The sequence below is a fragment of the Silene latifolia genome, unplaced genomic scaffold (genome assembly GCF_048544455.1).
Source record: "Silene latifolia isolate original U9 population unplaced genomic scaffold, ASM4854445v1 chrun_scaffold_16, whole genome shotgun sequence".
Lineage (NCBI taxonomy): Eukaryota > Viridiplantae > Streptophyta > Magnoliopsida > Caryophyllales > Caryophyllaceae > Silene > Silene latifolia.
This window is the reverse complement of record NW_027413123.1, coordinates 6,896,633-6,915,746: the sequence shown is the minus strand read 5'-3', so window position 1 is coordinate 6,915,746 and position 19,114 is coordinate 6,896,633. Positions and strand designations below refer to the sequence as shown.

General features: G+C 34.3%; 1 long non-coding RNA gene across 1 annotated transcript; it reads left to right on the top strand.

Annotated features, from left to right (window-relative positions):
* The first annotated feature begins 471 nt into the window (after window positions 1–471).
* On the top strand, window positions 472–3,226 carry LOC141637260 (uncharacterized). Its single transcript, XR_012541700.1, has 3 exons — window positions 472–996; window positions 2,271–2,387; window positions 2,930–3,226. It is a non-coding gene; the product is annotated as an uncharacterized LOC141637260 (long non-coding RNA).
* Window positions 3,227–19,114: the final 15,888 nt, after the last annotated feature.

The window sequence follows — 19,114 nt, the reverse complement described above, 5'->3', positions numbered from 1 at the left end:
TATATATATCCGGTAAGTCCACCTATATATTTGAGTCCATGAGTCCATAAAACAATATCACGCACTATACAAAACAATATCACGAGTTTTTTTTTCAAATTTTTTTATTCGAAATTTTTTTTTTCAATTTTTTTTTTCGAATTTTTTTTTTTCAATTTTTTTTCCCCAAAAAGATTTTTTTTTTTTTTTTTTTAAACTGTGATATTGTTTACTATAACGTGTGATATTGTATTACAAAATAATATCACGTTTTTTTTTTTCAAATTTTTTTTATCGAAAAAGTTTTTTTTTTTTTTAAAAAAAAAAAAACTAATGTATGCTGTGATATTGTTTAGTATAACGTGTGATATTGTATTACAAAACAATATAACGATTTTTTTTTCGATTTTTTTTTTTCAAAAACTTTTTTTTTTTTCAGTTGTGATATTGTTTAGTATAACGTGTGAAATTGTAAGCTGTGATATTGTGTAGTATAACGTGTGATATTGTATCATGGACTCACGGACTCAAAAAGATAGGGTGGACTCATGTGATCCTAATTCTATATATATATATAGTCAAGATCCGGTGAGAACGGTGAGAACACTCATTGACCATAAGATTAAAAGAAATCAACGCCCACCCATCTCTCAATTACCCAAACATAAATCAACAAATCAAACACCCCGAGTCCGGTCATTCCTCTCCCCTCACCTCAGCCACCATCCTAATTACCGGCAAGCCACCACCCCAACCGCCAGTCGGCGGCGAACACCACCACAAAACGGCGACGAACACCACTTCCTCCATCTCCACTCATATCCCTGTGTCTTTCTCACTAATCATGTTTTCACTCTCCGTCGCTGTTCTCACAATCGCTCCGCTGCAACTTATTCCGTGAACGCTCGTCGTTTGCCACGTCGACATCTCTCAGCTTCACACTTCCGTCAACGTCATCTTTCACTCACTTTCTCTTCTTGCTGCTTTTCCTCTTCGATCGTTTCTTAGTCGTACTTGGTAAAGTCCAACATATTTGTTTTAAAAAGATGGAATTATAATAAATTTGAATCTCTATATTGGATGGATTCTCACTGCATTGTTATAAAATGCATTTCTGTATTATTATGGGATGTCGAATACGGTATAACCATAGGTTCATAGCTTGCTTTTCATATGTGCAGCACTTTGCCTCCTCTGACTTTTACTTTTAGGCTTTTAATGGATAAGCTTTGGAAAGATACCACCATTAATCAGTATGTATAAATTTGCTTTTGATTATGTGTGTGCTGCATTTTTTTTAATTTGATTTAATTAGAATCATGTGATTGTATTACAGTTTTGAAAAGCGTGTGGCGAGTAAGGAGAACGGGTTGGGCAAATTTGATTAAAAAATTGCATTCAGAAACATTAAAAATATTATTAAATAGGTTAATTTTAAGATCAGATACATAAAAAAAGTATATAGAATTCAGGTAAAAAATATACCTAAGATAGAAAAAAGTGTATCTACATTGTAAAAAAAGTGTATATAGAATTCAGGTAAAAAGTGTATCTAGGGTAAAAAAAGTGTATCTACATTCTTAAAAAATGTATATAGAATTCAGCTAAAAAGTGTACCTACGATAGTCAAAAGTGTATCAGAAATTTGGTTTAAAAAAAGTGTACCTAGTTTATATATTCTAATGTATCTAGTGTGTTCTCACCGAGTGGTCGTTCTCACCGGATCATATATATATATATATATATATATATATATATAGGAATGAGATCATGTGAGGATACACTATCTTTTTGAGGATTGAGGATTTCATTACAATATCATAGGTTCGTCAATATAATATAACAGGTTACTCGATAAAATATCACACACAAAAACACCTGCCCAAACAAAAAAAAAGTTCAATTTTTTTTTTCAAATTTGTTTTTTTGCCCAGCTTTGATTTTTTTTGATATTGTATTGAATAACCCGTGATCATATATTGAAATCCTCAATCTTCAAATATTTAGGAGTTCTCACCGGATCTCAACTCTCTCTCTCTCTCTCTCTCTCTCTCTCTCTCTCTCTCTCTCTCTCTCTCTCTCTCTCTCTCTCTCTCTCTCTCTCTCTCTCTCAATATATATATATATATGATCATATGAGTTGGTCATTTTTGCTGAATTACCCCTCTAAATTTGGACCATTAATCTAATCTAAGATGTATGGTTGAGATTAAATCTTTCATCTTTTATTTAAACCATATATTTTATGCTCTTCACTCTTTTTTTTTTTTTTTTTTTTTTCATTTCTCCAGTTTCTTTCTCTATCTTCACCGTTGCCCTCTATTATTCATCTTCTACTGCGATATTCACTTTCTTCGTGCTCGCTCACTAATTCGACTTCATCTTCATCTTCAATTACGTGTATTCAGGTAATGCGTTTTTTCGTTTTCTACTATTTTTTTCGTTGAATGTATTCAATTCGCATTTCATCTTCTTCTTTTTTTGTTTGAATTTAATGTTTTTATGTGTGTAATCTTCAATTTATTCAGTTTTCTTCAACATGTTGTTCAATTTCTAGTGTTTGGGTTGTTAAATGATATTTTTTGGTTTTCGTATAATTCTAGGGTTTTGTAATTGTATTTTGCGTTTTTGAATGGGATGTTTCTCTTTCTAGTTGTTTAATCAAACTATTATTAATGTGCATAGGTAGTAGAACAATGAGGTTGTTTTAGAGTATCGTATGTTGCTCACTATTTTATTGTGTTGTTTCAGTTATTTTAATTCATTATTTGGATTATTGTATTTCATTTTGCTTAGTTACTCCATTCTGACAAAGTACGTTTTATTTCTCTAAAATATCCAGTTATTTTATAATATTGTTATGGTTATTTCAATCCTTATGGGTGGTTATTGTATTTCAGTTGCATAGTTATTTTCAACTTACACCCTTCTTTGTTTTTATTTCTTTCAGCGAGCTTTCTATTTTTATTGGTTCAACCCTCATCAATAGGCTAGACATGGTTCTCGTTGGGAAGAATGGTGAAAACGCCAGCAAGACAACTTCTTGTTAATGTTCAACTCGAAGGATAAAGTATGAGACAAAGGCAAGAATAGTTCAATCATGATTATTGTAAAGTTCAATCACGGTTATTCAATAATTATTATAGTGCACAATAGTTTACTAATGGTTATTTTAAAGTCCAATCACGACAGCTATTGTAATAATTTAAGGCAACTATTATACGGCTCTATTGTAATTACTCTGTTTTTATGTTCTGCATAACTGTTGCTTCTGTCAAATTCAGATTCCAATTCATGTTTATCCTCTTTTGATCATCCAGCTTCTTATTCATCTTTCTCGCTTTCTTCTTCTAAAGCACGCTCAACAAATTAGGAAGAGGGTATATTAGCTTGGTTGTTGTATTGACCAATATCAATCATTTTCATTTAAGAAAAACAATTATTCTATTGAAAATGGCTAGTTTTTCAATTAAACAAGATGAAAACAAACCAAAGATAGAAACTACACAATAGTTCACTCATGGTTATTTTAAAGTTCATTGAAGGGTTTTTGAAATAATTTAAGGCAATTAGTGTACGACTCTAATCTAATTACCCTATTTTTATGTTGTAAATCAGTGTTGCTTCTCTAAAATTAAGATTCCAATTCATCTTCATCCTCTTTTTTATCATCCAGCTTCTTATTCGTCTTCCTCGCCTTCTTCTTCTAAATCACGCACAACAAATCGAGAAGGGGGTATATTAGCTTGGTTATTGTATTAACCTATCTCAATTATTTCATTGAAGAAAATCAATTATTCTATTGAAAATGACCAGTTATTCAATAAAACCAGATGAAAATAAAAGAAAAGATAGAAAGTTGGCTATATTTGTGTTCAGCTCAATACAATAACATGACTTATTCATTACAAAAATTGAGTTTCTACATTATAATAACTATCAATACCAGGTAATATTATTCTCAGTAAACAAGTGAGTTAACTATAAAATAACTACGTGTCTTTATTACAATAACTGAGTTTTTCTACATTAAAATAATTATACAAACCAGAGAACATAATCAGTGAACAAGTTATTTTATTAAAGTAACGTAAGTATTCAATCATACAACATCAATTATTCAATTACACGGTGTCAATTATTCCGTTAAGCATCAATTATCCATGTTCAACATCATTCCACCTGCAAATCACCAAAAAATATACAATTAATTGAAATTCTAATGTTTTTAATGACGGAAAAAACGCATAAATCATAAGAATTTGTTATTTGATTTAAATACTGCAATTATTCGAGTATTAAATATGAAATCGTACATTTAAATATTCATACGTTCGTTTTGATTTGAAGAAGTAGGGTTTTCCGAAATTTGTGTATTAAGAAAAAACTGATAGTTTTTATTGAATTAATCAAAATTGTGATTGAATTTTGCGTAAACTTTTAGAATTTACAGAAAAACTGTGAAGAATTGATGAATTTGTCGATCAATTTTGAAGAACTTTTGTGCGATTTTTTTTTATCGTAATAGAGTAGCAGCAATGAGAGGAGAGAGAGAGTAGTTTAATTTGTTTGTGTGACGTATGATTTTGAGCAATTGGTTTTGTTAGGTCAATTGCATATATATGTAGGGATAACTCACGAAAAGTGGCAAACTCACCGAATCCTCCCTCTCTATATATATAACAAATATGAGTAAACATAAATCGTAAACAAAAGTGTCACTTATCCCATCTCAAAGACCGTAAAAAGTGAAGCACTAACATTATCGTGAAAATGAGGAAGTAGCTAATTATTAAAATAAACACGAAAACAACTATGTCTATCAAATGACTCGGACAATTTGAGGCTCGACACGGGTCATATGAGTCTGGTCAGAATATATGTTTGAATCAAAATACTTAAAATAATTTGTAAATGTCAAAAACAAAATACTCTGTATTTGTTTATTATCATTCAACAACAACAACAACAACAACAACGACAACAACATCAGGGACTTAATCTCAAAATTATTTGACATCACCTGACATGAATCATTCTTTACAACCGTCCCTAAGTGATCGCACATCTCATAGTAGGAAAATATAAAAGAATAAAAGTGAAAAGCAATTGGAAGATGAAACATATATAATTAAAAAGTAAAGTTAAACTTATAGGTTTGAAATTGAAAGCTTAAAGTTCCTTTATTAAAATTTAGAAATGAAATCTAAATTACAAAGCTTGGTTCACTGTGCCTTTAAAATATCGACATTTTACAGCCGCTCTTTCATACTTCAGGATATCTGGTACCATGAGGCGGAGGTGGCAGCCGGGAAAAGCAATCGTAGAAGTATATAAAACAATGTTTTTAAAAATCGAAGGAAAACTTAATGTTACAGAAAGTCTTAAAATTAAACCAAATTTTATTATATAAGAAATTTTTAGGTGAAACATACATTTAATAAACCCGAAAAGAAAATAAATGATTTTAAAAAATAAAAATAAATTAAAACGCTAAGTATTTAAAATAAGAGAAGATATCAAAAATCCACATGCGAATTAAATTTTAGTTATTATATAATAATTTATGTGAATAAATAATAATATATGTTTTATTAATGTTTAAGTTAGAGAAATTGAATAACACAATTCAAAAATATAAATAAGTTGAGGTCTTACGAAAAGATCATTCCTTCCATATTTGAGATAATATATGTAATGTATAATCTTTTCACAAGAACTTACTCAAGGAAAATTGAATTTTCATGTTTTTTTCATATTTTTGCATTGGGTTATCTAAACCTATCTTGATTGTATAGTCTGACTTATTTTTCAAGTAATCAATTATGTTGTGAGAATTAATTTATCTTCTAACTTGTTTGGTAAATAAATTTATCTTATCATTATCAAATTTTATAGGTGTTTTACGGGTTTTCCACCTAATTAATGGGCGTACCTTATAACAGTAATAAATTTCATATCATAAATCTATTCTAACCTCACCCTAAATTAATCAATTAGCCATTTACCTCATTTTATACCCAACTAGGATGGTTTGACCATGTGAGAAGATGATGGTACGTCATATCAGTAATAACCATCCTTTTAGGGACCCATTGACTGACGTTGACCGACCTTAGACGCAAGTCTCGACCTTCAGAAACCGTTTGAGCAATGTCTGGTGACTGTGTGAGCTTTAGTTAGTGTGTCACTCGATCTAGCGGGAGTTACTCGATCGAATTGCTTTGGGGCTCGATCGAGTAGCGGTCACTCGATCGAGAGTAGCGTGTTTACAGCGAGGATTTATAAATCGTGCTTCGTGAAACCTCCAATCATTTTCACACTTCATTTCCTAAACGTAGATGCCGTCTCTTTTTCTCCCTATCACCATAGTTCCTCCCTTTGGAGCCCTTGAGGATGCTTGTGCCATGGGGATGGGTTGCTTAAGTCGGGTAGCGGTCTTAACGCCGGATTGCTATGCCTAGGTATGTCATCATCATCATCATTGTCATTGTGTTTTCAGTTAGGGTTGTAGTAATAATGATAGATGATTGTACTGATTGTATAGGTGTGTGCTTGGTTGATTAGTATCATGTGATCGGACGCAGAGTCACTGCGGTTACCTAAAGGTAGGTTCGCCTACTCAGTACTGTTGGATGTCTAGTGTGTCTGTGAATGTGATTTGGTTGGTTAGTGTTGGTTTGGTGAATTGGTTGAGGTAATTTGTTGTCGTCGTTGTTGTTGAGAAGTTATCGTATTGAGTCTTGTTTGGTGAATGTTGGTAGAGTATTGTGAATATGGTATAACTGTCTGTGGTCTTCGGGGTGCGTCCATGGTTGAGTGGAGTCACTTGTGGGAGTGGCTTCACGCCCTTGATTGGCCTTCTGTGGAACCCGCCACAGAAGGGATGTGCACATTAATGGACATGGCTTATCGCTCGATGTGATGAGCGGGGCTTAGGTGGGAATGGCTGCGGTCCCCCACTGGCAGGGCTGGTCCAGTGGACAGTCGGTGATGGAGATTGATTGACGGAGACGTGGCTTGTGTGTGTTTTGTGTATCTGTATTGTGACGGTAGTTGTCAGTGTGCTTTCCTCAGTTATTGACCTTGTGTGGTTTTGTCTTCTTGTTTATTTCTGCTGTGTCTGCTGTGATCCCTTATGGTGAGTAGTCAGTCTTAGCAGGTGATGTCTTTGATGATAGCTGGATGCTTGGCAGGATGAGTCTTTCACGAGTCACGACAGAAGTATAGTTCACATAGCTGATAGTAGATTGAGTTATACATGTGGTATACCTTTAGTTTTGTTAATCACTTGTAATAAACTTAGTAGTTCTTTAATCGACATTTGATGATTACTGTCTTCGGGCAACTGAGATGGTAACGCCCTTATATGCTACGGAAGGTCTTGTTAAGGCTCCTTGATATATGGGGGTGTTACAAAGTGGTATCAGAGAGACGATTTTGGAACCTGTAACAAATGAGCCTAATGAACGTAGTGAGTCTAATAAAACAAACCTGGTCTATATGTATTGGGAGCCCCAGCTGATGCTAGATTTTGGGTGAGTAGGCGCCCTCATTTCAAAATCATGGTCCCATTATGCTTAAGCCAGTCACCGTTTATGGGGTATCTAGTCGGCAATTATGTGCCTAGTGTGTATAATGGTTATCTTAGAAATGTTTGTGATGAAGTCTCTGTTGATGCTAGCATGGGTGATTGTGATGAGAAGCAATGAAAGTCAGAGGTTGATTGGGACTATGTGTGGAAGTAGTAGAAGTGGTGAAACGTTTATAATACGTGACAATGTGTATGATGTAGTGTTTGTAATGTCTTTCCAAATAGTTAGTATTAGTGTTTGATGTGGAAGAATTGTGAGCATTGTATGTGGTAATGATGGTAATTAGCAAGTTTTGAATGAGTTGTAACAGTTGTCAAAGTGGTATTTAGCATGTGTGATGGATGAATGGTTGGATGCTTCCGTGATATGGCATAGTTAAGTTGAGAAAGCTAGTCGATAATTTGTTGTGGCATGATTAAATGCTAGATGGATACTTAGAATGATAGGATTAGAAGTTGCATTGTTAAGGTTGCAATTGCATGATTTAGAGTAAAGAAGTGTGTTGAATGTATGCATGAGAAAGCTAATAGCGTAGTCATTTGGATGCGTAATGTTTATCATAGAATAAAGTAAAATATGTGGGATAAAGTGATATGTTTGTTAGATCGATACGTTGCATTAGTATAGTGGTAATAGATCGTGAGTGAGTATAATGATCTATGACGATTTCCGAATTTATTTTGGGATCGACACGAGTTGTTGTTTTGCAGGAACTGTTACCTAAATCTGTAATTTTGACCTCGTGCTTATTCTTGCCCGATCGAGTTAGGGTATCTACTCTATCAAGTATAACTCATTCGATCTAGTTAGGAAGCTATTATATCAAAAAAGTTGGATTTGCCAGCGAAAACTCGACCGAGCAGCTCCAACTCGATCGAGAGTAGAGGCCACTCGATCAAGTAACCCACTTACTCGATCGAGTAAGTGAATAGTACCCGGGTGGATTAAGAGATTCATATACCCCTTCCATCTTCTTTCTTTGTTATTCTTCAATCAAACAAAACCCTAAATCTCTATTTCTCTCAAACTTACTCTTGCCTTGTGATTTTGGTGCTTAATTCTTGTGCTTCTCTTGCTTAATCCGTTCTTTTTAGTTGCTAATTCTTCAAGGTAATGATATTCATCTTCTTTTTATGTTTTAATTGATTAAAAGCATGTATAATAGTTGGTGGTTGTTGATAAAATCCGGTTTATATGCATAAAATCTTGCTTGTAATTGTTGTAATAGGATCCAATTGCTGCAATTTGTTGGTTATTGAGGTTAGTTATGCAAAAAACTCGAATCAAATTGGGGGTTTATGTGACTCGATATTTCTAGGGTTTGAGATCTTTGATTGAATTTTAGTTGTCTTTGTTAGAAATGATCTTATTTTAAATATCACATATTTTGGTTTAAAGTTATAGTCATAAAACTTAAGGATCTTATGCATGCAAAACAGTTACATAAGATTAAGGTAAACGATTTTTCATACCATAAATTTCAGATAAAATATGGGCACAAGTAAGGTCTCCTACCTTCACTTGTTCTTGAGCTTAAATATTTTGGGATGATCCTCCAAGTATTCAAAGTAGAATACCTCCATTAAGTTGCACCAAAGATTACCCCTTAATACCCAAGTATTTATTAACTAGATGAATAAGTGAGCCACTTTAAAATTAATCTAATATGTAAGATTATTACTACACTAGTAATATGTAATTTTTATTAAATTTTAAAAACAAATTTTATATATAAACATCTTTATATTTTTTTAGAGAGAAGATGGAACGTTTTTCTTACTTGAAGAATAAGTGAGTTGTAGAATAAAAATAATGGAGAAAATCTCTTATATTTTTACTCCCAAAAACCGGTGGGAATATATGAGGGAGTGTGTGTATTTTTTTTTTTTTTTTGCTTTTTGTCTTCACAAGACAAATTGAGCCTTTGTCCATAGTCATGTCACTATCAAGCATTTTAGACAAATGAATAAGACAAAGACTTCTCACACTACCCTCAAAATTTCGGTCAAGATGGATAACATGGAGTCCATTTTAACTTTGTAATTTTGTCAATTGTATAACATGTGACATGTGACATCTCATATGTCATATGTAATTTAAATGCACATTTAACTAATTAAATGTCATTTTATAATAGTTAAATCACATTTAACAAATTGACTAGTAATTCTAAATTACTTTTACATAAAATGGTCATTTTAATATAATTCACAATATCTTGTAATTATAACTAACTTATCATTCTCATCTCGCGTGTTTCGCAAACACCGATTTATTTTAGTAATATAACTTCTTAAATTACTAAATAAAATCTTATTTAATCACATTTTAATAAGGTGTCATTTTCTCACTTGTAATTATAACTTGTTCAATTTTAAAGAATTAATTAATCTGTATCGACATACAATTAATTAATCTTTTTTCAATTAAGGGAATCGTCCTTTAGGTGTGACCTCAAGTGATCAACTGACCACCACCGTCAAACGATAGTAACGTCAAACTCTAGTTTAGCCAATCATTACCGATTTATGTTGGTCAGTTGACTATATAATTGAATCATTCCTTGCATATTCTTATTATGAGATTTTAATTATGTCATTGACAATGTGATCGCATTATTATCGGGGACACTTACTCCAACAATCTCCCACTTGTCCTCGACAAGTGTGCGTCACCAACTCTCTTGTCCTATTACTACCTCCCACTCAATGCAAGGTGTCTTTCGGGTCGTACTTGCAAGTGATCATATTGAGAGTGGTTTCCTCGATCTGGAGAATAACTGATTGACGAGAATTATATACTATAGTTACATTCTGAGCGTGGCCACGCATTTCCAGTTCATTACTCCTCGAGTGGCCCTGAGATATTGTTTTAACCCTGACAAGGGGGTGGATAATTCATATCGCACTATTCCCTTCGATTAGCCACAACTCATCATAACCAAAAATAAGCCCATTTGACCCCATTTACGAAGGTCATAGGACCATAAATCAAAGTTACTCTGAAAACTGTACCACCTTAGGCGAACAGTCTTTAGTCAAAAGAATCGACTCATTAGAATACTATAGTAGCTCTCGCCACGACCAGGCTATATAAATTTGCCAGAACTTTATAAGCGATCACTGCCCGACAGAGTGTACCATACTGTCTGCCTATGTGATCGATTAGTCATTCCATATGACTCTATAGGACTTGAACTTGCCATCAATCGCATCACACTCTAGTTACGTCGAGACGTCACCTCATATAAGCAACTAGGGGCAAATAATATTTTAATCCAGTTCACTTTAATGGGGTTCATGATTGTCTCTATAACCCATTGGATATAACAAAGTACAAGATGAGTTAATGATAACTCAAACGATAAATGTGATAATCATATGAGTAGTCAATACCTGATTACTACTTCATATTCTATAATCCAATTTAGATCTTGTATGTAGTTGTTCATCTCAATCCAATTGAAATGACAGGACTCATCATGTGAAGCCTATGAATAGGCATTGGTTAGTAGGTTTTAGCAACTCCTTGCTCAACCTTGCTACACACTTGTTTTCCTTTCGTAATGCATACACTTGTATTACAAAAACTTTCTGAGTACGTGTCTAGATCCAATCTAGACATAGGCTCTCTTGCCTTAGAATAGCTCCCACTATTTTCACAGTGTTCGGGACTCGTCCTTCTTGCACATCTCATTATTGCAAGTGTACTCAATTTCCGTTGTAAATATCTCTCATTGTTCTTTATTGCCTAGAAGGATTCTAGCAAATCTGTTTCTTAAATAACATAGCCACAATGGTTCCTTAACCATCTTTATGTGTTTTGAATACGGTTTTGTCGGAAACCTTGCGCAATCTCAATTTGTCATTTGTGTAATGCCTTTACACAAATTTGGTGAATTGCATCAATAACACTTAACTTTATATCCTTAATGCTTCTTCAAACACTTAAGAGTGATTTGAATGGCTACATGGTAACTATTACTTAAATTCGATTTGAAACAATTCATCATTCTAAAGGTATATGAAGTGTCATACATCATTTCCAATTTAATTGATCCGGCAGCGGAAGCAAATGGAATCAATTAAAATGTTTAACTCGATTGAACTAGTCATGAATCTTATCAACATAAGAATTCTTATTTGATGGTAACATCATATAGATTTATCTCCATAAATCATTCCCAATTATCAATATGTCATCCACATATTAGACTAATTAAAATTACCGTAACTTCCACTAAACTCCATGTATAAACACAACTTCTCGACTTATCGAGAAAAGTTTTATAACATGGTCAAAACATTGATTCCAACTCATTGATGTCCTATTTAAGACCATCTCTGATCTTAAGTTGCTCAGTATCTTAGGATTGCAAGAATCTACAAAACTCATGACATGTATTGAATACACTCCTTCTAATTGAAGAAGTGGGTTTTAGATTCACTCGCTATATATCATCATAATGAAATACAATCGCTAAGAAGATCCAAATAGACTTGAGCATTTCAAGTAGTGCAAAACCCTTTGCCACCAATCAAGCTTTGATATCTAACAAATCCACTTGGAATTCATTTCGGATTTACATGGCTCTAAGCCTTGTATTGAGTTGTGACTTAAACATTCTTATATAAGTCATATGTTCATTACTTTCTAGAAGTAACACTAATTCATCATCTTCAACAAGTGATGAGATTAACCTCTTAGGTTTCGAAGAAACAACGTCTCATGCAGCCAAGAAAGTAGCCAAGAAAGACCAGTTTCTTGTGACATGCAATTCTTTTGTGGCTCTTGAATATTTTCTCCCACTCCGTCTTCTAGAAATAAACTTGTATTCTAGAAAGACAGCTTCACGAGCCACAAACCCGTTGTACTCGTGATTAATGGGAGGGAGAATGAGCACTTGTTCCCTTAAAAACTTACAAGCATGATACCCTACCATTTCATATCTCATATGAATCGTTTAGATTTAGTGGAAAAATTATTTTTAGACAAAATGATAAAATGATAAAATCCCCAAAAATAAGATCAAGTAACTCAAAGTAACTTGATTAAAGTCCAAACCTTATTGAATAAGGTTTGATTTCTTCATTTAACCACACCTTATCCCATAATGTGTGCTAAGAAAGATTAACTTGTGATACTATATCGCATTTCCTTTGGCTTATATCAAAGTCTTCACTTAGATAATCCCATCACAACTAAATCGTGATTACTGGAACTCTTTGAACTTCTTCAAAGATTTCTCTGTTTACCTTATTAAGTGAACACATTAGTGTCAACTTAAATCGTTGGTAAAAGAAAATGATCAACCTATTTTGGATCAATGATTTACATCCTCGATCTCCTTTTCAACCAAAAGGCATGAGACATCTTGCTTTGAATACAAGATACGCATATACCATAAGATTAACAATCTAATGGTTTCAAGAGTACTTGCTAACTCTTTGCATTCATCATTCCAGAATTTAAAGTTTAATCTTGGGTTACCAATTTGAGTCTTGCATCATCTACATGATATATCATTCTAGTTTGGTTTTGAATATAATCACCTTGATAATGGGCTAGCCATACATCAAATCGTGGTGTATAGGGTCACAAAAGTGAACCTCTTTTGTATCTTAACAAGATTATATTCTTATTCAGAGTTTATGCACTTAATAGTCATAATTAAGTAGAACTTTAAACCCAAAAACTAGATTGAGTACATAATGACTCTATCTCTCGACATTATTTGATGCTAGTCGTCATATAATAATCATCTTATGTATCGAATATAATGATGAAAAACCACCACCGGTTTCTAATATTGACGAACTAGTACTAGCAAAATTTATGTCAATCAAATAAACATTTAAAGAAGAAAGTCCCATTAGATGTCCCATAACTAACTAGCTGATTCTTTAATAATTTGGGCTAGTTTCCTTCTAGTGTCCAACACTTCCAAAATGGAAACTTTATCGGCTGGGATTGATAGGCTTGGTATCGTTATTCTCAATAACTTTACTTTTATCATTACCTTGTATCAATTCCATTCTAATTTTACTTCTTTGAACCTCGTCCTTTTCTTAACGGTTAAGAGAATGCTCCCACTCATTTCAATGAGTCTTTGCTTGGAGAAGCAAAATTTAATTTCATGAAGACTACTCTTCAATTTATTCGTTTAGTCTTAAAACTTCCATTAATGTGGTTACAGTATTTTTGTCAATTTCGATTTCTAACAAATCTAGTCACCAAAATGATCTAACCTTTCAAAGTACTTAACTCAATTAAGCACATGAGAAACAATCCATTGTAAGTAGATATGTTAGTCAAGAATCAAAAACCCTTTTGATCAGGAATAACTTTTATCTATACTCTTCACAAGAGATCCTTGCAATGGTTAATATGAGGTTTTAGAAGAAAATTCAATTTTTGTTTTTAGTTACGCCGTTTTAATGGAGATTTGAACAAAAATCAAAATGATATCGTATATAATTTAAGGTAAAGAATTAGAACAATATGATAACGGAATAATGGAAAAATTGAACATTTATCGTTAAAATAATACTTGTAAATAATTTAAATAAGTAAAGCATTTACATAGTGACCTCTACCCAACTATGATAAATGATTCCAAGATCCAAATTCATATTAATTCGGGCACGGAGAGCCGATTCATCCCTTATCAATATAATTCTCTGGATTAACTCTTTAATCGATTCTAATTCTAGAACTCTCGGTCGATAAAATTACCGTAATATTTATCTTTAGCCCGCAACACATGCGACTACGGTCACGAATACTTCCGTTGAGCTCAATCCAAATTTCGATGTAATAACATTTTACTACCCACTTACCCAACGTAACAAGGTTTGTATTACGGTGAAGCCGGATTAACTCCCTTATGAAATTGGGTTTCGTGGGTTCTACTATTTGGTAAGGCTAAATCTCAATTATTAATTTAGCGAGAGGTCATGTAAATTTATTATCTATCACGTTTTAAGTGAACTAATGCGGTGAACTACGATAATTATAATTGACACGGTAGATGACTCGATTAAATATAATGCATGTTTAGTTATGGCGATTTAGCTGATACGGTCGTTTCTGTACCAAAAATAAATACCTAAGTACAACTAATGAAGTCGCAGATAAGTAGGGTCGATCTCCACAGGCAGGCGGTCACTATCTACTTGTTTATTCGGTCTGTCTACGATCACAAGATGGGGGGTTTTAAATATTTGAACTAAACTAATAAGATTAAGGAAAGAGAAATAGAGATAAGATAAATTAACAGTAAGAGAAGGGAAGTAGGATGTCGGGTCATCAATGAACGTCAGTCAATTGCAGCTAAGGTTACAGATTAGTCGATGTGTCGGTCTAAGGGGCAACGAATATCTCCTTTCGGTCTCAATTCGCCCTAAAATGCTATTAGCTTAACTTTTGCCCTCACTAAAGCATTCTATTGTTCACTGCAGGTCTCACCCCTTCCAACCTTTAGGTCTAGGTCAAGGCTTACCTAAATTAAAAGGCTAATTGCTTCTAATCAACTAGCAGGATACAGTTAAGGCATCGATTAACAACAAAGACTAAAACAACAACGACGAATCTAATAACCTAATTAGCAATTAACATCCATTCATAACATCCCTAATCCTAGCAGAAAGAATTAGCTAGACATAATTAAGTACAGAACAAGAACAAAAGGGAGAGATAAAGAAGGAATAAGCATTAAATAAGAGTAAAGGGAAAGATTAAATTACAGAATTAATGGTCCGGAAATAGAGAAGAACAAAGTAACAGGGAAAAGCAGCGTCCGAACCCGAGTAAGAGGAAAGAAGCAGAGCTTACAAATGACGTCCTACTCTCCTATTTGTAAGAAAATAGGATTTATTTAACCTAATGACGGAAATAAACTAAAAAGCCCAAGCCCGTAAGAGAATCCACTCGATCGAGTGATTTAGAACAACTCGATCGAGCAAATCTAAGCTCAAACCATTCGATCGACCAAAATAAGTACTCGATCGACTAAACCTTAAATTGCAACAGTTCGATCAACTAAGGAAAGTGCTCGATCGAACTCTTATTCCTAGCAGAAGCACTCGATCGACCAAGAAATGTACTCGATCGAGTAACTTTGACTTCAGCAGCTCACAATTCCGTTAGTTTCAGCTTTGACTTGGCTGTTTAGCTCCCGAAACAGCTTCACGCATCCCAAGACAGCTATATTCCCGCTCCAAATTCACTCCTCCTCCAAATGCATGCAAAACGGGCGGTAAATGGCTTGATTTCACTACTTTTTGATCAATTCCTGCAATTAAGACAAAATAAACCAAAGTAGCATATTCGGGGCATTTCGTAGCATAAAACTACGATATTAGCATAGAAATACGTGCATAAATAGGCCAAAAAGACTATATAAAATGCACGTATCAAATCTCCCCAAACCAAACCTTTACTCGTCCTCGAGTAAACTAAATGCAAACTAATGGAACGGAAAAGATAACTCAGAGCTAGCTACAAATGCCCACTTGAACCAATTTAATGCAAGCAAACTAACACTTATAGCAAACAGTCAAATGCAAACGAGTTATAAGATGTTTATAATAAAGCTGAACCGTCGACCTTTCAAGACCTTTTACAATGGACTCTCACGGGTCACCCTTCTCTCATGAAGCAAAGGGTGAACATATATATGTAAGAGAGAAAGAAAAATAGTCGCTCACCTAGACTACGACCCACATAAACATGCATGCAACCAATATGATAGACAATTCTAGCTACCGTACACACATTCCAACCAAACAAGGTCCCACATCACGGTAGGGCTTACAAAAATATGGTAAAGTGAGGCAATGGGTAAGAAAAGGTAAAACATTTATGGGAATGTGGAGGTATAGGTGATCAAGCTAGTACCTAAACAGAACCATATGACAACATCCATTTCTAACTCAATTATAAAATTAAGCACAATGCCCTTCATTTGGCATAAAACTCACCAAACCGAACTGAAAAATACTCCTCAATAAATGTAAATAAAGCATAGGAGTGAAGTCGTCTCAGTAAACATCTTTTTTTTTTCCGAATTTTTTTTTTTCATTCTTTTTCGGTTTCTTCTTTTCTTTTCTTTTTCCGAATTCCTTTTCAAATTCTTTTTTTTTTCTTTTTTTTTCTTTTTCACGTCTTTTTTCATCATCCTCCCTTTCTTCTTAGATTACCAACTCCGAATCAACAGAATACGAGCCAAACTTGGCACAATGAAAAATATACCGCAAAAACATACACTAAACTAGCTTGACAAGGCAGGCTAAATTTGGGATGTAGCTAAGGGTCAACAGGCAAATTTGGCTAATGTGGAGTTAAATGGGTAAAAATGAAAGAAAAGGGAATTGTAAGCACATCCCTGCATGTGACACCAACCACTAACCCGAATGTATGACGGCAAAAAGCAATTGAATTTTATATATGTGCAAATTGTTGAACATGTTATGCAAGGAGTAACTACTCACAATCCTACCTGCAGCCAGTCACAAATGACACCAGTTTATAAGGCTGTAATCCTTAGAAATTATAAGTAGGTTGCCAAAATTTCAGGTCAAGTCTATTCGTTCAGCTAAATTTTAACATTAACTCGTAGATATGCAATAAGACAAAGCTGAAAAGAGTAATAGTTTATTGCAAGGCTTAAGCAAAAAGACAAATTACAGTGCAATTTCATCATTGAAATCTACCTTTCCGACTCAACCTATATGCAAAAATAAACGTAAATTTTTTTTAATTTTTTCTAATTTTTCAATTTTTATGAGATTTTTGAATTTTATAAAAATAAACAACAATGCAATACGAAAATTAAACGTGATAACAGAAATGCAAATAAAAACAAGATGCAAACACAGATATGGATGCATAATCCCCCAAACCAAACCGTACAATGCCCTCATTGTACCAAAACATGGAAAGGGAATGCAAACTAAAAGAGAAAGAGAGTAAATACGGAAATCTCACAAGATAGCGCAAATAAGGGACCTCCCCAAACCAGCCTGCAACGTGGGAGGTCGCTAAACAGCTCAAATATTGTCACAGGAAGCGAATCCAAGCAAAGGGCGTCCAAAACAGCTCGATCGAGAGGAATAGTGGTCGATCGAACGGTTTTCTCCTTGCAGGTACTCGATCGAGTGGAATGAGAGTGCTCGATCGAGTGAAACAGCAAAAAAAGCTCTCGATCGAGTACAAAAAGAACTCGATCGGATGAACCTCAGTAATTCCTGCAAAGACGCAATGAAAAACAGCCCGCAAAACTAACAAAACAAGCGTAACTGAAATAGTCTATGGTACGAAGACCATTTATTACAACTAAAACTGAAATAAAATGAAGAACAATTAAAAATAAATCTCCGGATTGCCTTCCGGGTAGCGCTAGCTTCAGTCAGGTCCCAGCTCGACCATCTTTCTCAACAGCTGCTTCAATCAGTCATAATCAAAACAGCTCAAAGCTCTTAGCATGAGATCGTACATCTGCGCATGTGCCACACAAGAGCATAAGTAGCACCAAAGTATTATAATAAAATAGGAAATTGAAATAATTAATCGTTTAAGCCTGACAAATTTCCTATGAGAGCTCCTACATTTATCCACAAAATAGAGGAGCCCAGGAGCAATTGACAATAAAGTAGGGTCCCATTTCAGATTAACGAAATTGAAACGATAAGGATGGCGAAAAATCGTTAAATTAATTGACCTACTGGGGAGGAGTAAAGCATTAGAATGCGAAGCATAAGTCAAGTGAGGCAATGTACCATTTAAACAAACAATAATAAAATTATCGTTTACTACCTCGGGTTGGTCGCCCTTAATGACGGAATCATTGACAAAGAAGATTACCTCTTCCGTGCTAGGAGCAATTACCGACTCAGCTGCTTCCTCGTCACTCTCCTCAGTGGATTTCATCCCGTAAATCGCAGCCTCAAGCGCATCCAACTCGGCTTTGAATAGGGGAGATTCACCGTATCCATTATCATCATCAAAATCGTCATCTAGAATGAACCCAAGTGATGAATCAATGCTCTCGCTGGCCAGACTACTCAATTGACTAGAATTGTCACTCGATCGAGAACTTTCTTCCTGATTTTCACTCGATCGAGTGCTTTGAACAACTCGATCGAACGGTTTTTCTGGAAATTCACTCGATCGACTAATATAAGTCACTCGATCGAGTGATTCTTTCTGTACAGTGCTGAAATCCTCGTGTAAGGCATTGAAATATGATAGAAATTCGTAATCCGAGTCATAAAAATCATCCTCAGCATTGGGCAACACGGTTTATTCACGGGAAAAACCGCTCTCGGCAAAGTATACCTCTTCCGGTTGCCTATTATCCGACTCAGCTGCTAACTGAGCTATTTGAGACTCCAGCTTAAGGAGTTGAGCTTCCATACGTCTATCACACTCTTCCCTTTTGGATGCAAGTGTCTCCAACAAAGATTTCAGCTCCGCAATCTCTTCTTTCCGTATATCAGGAGGATCTTGTTATTGCGGTGGCCAGACAAATGGAGGCTCTT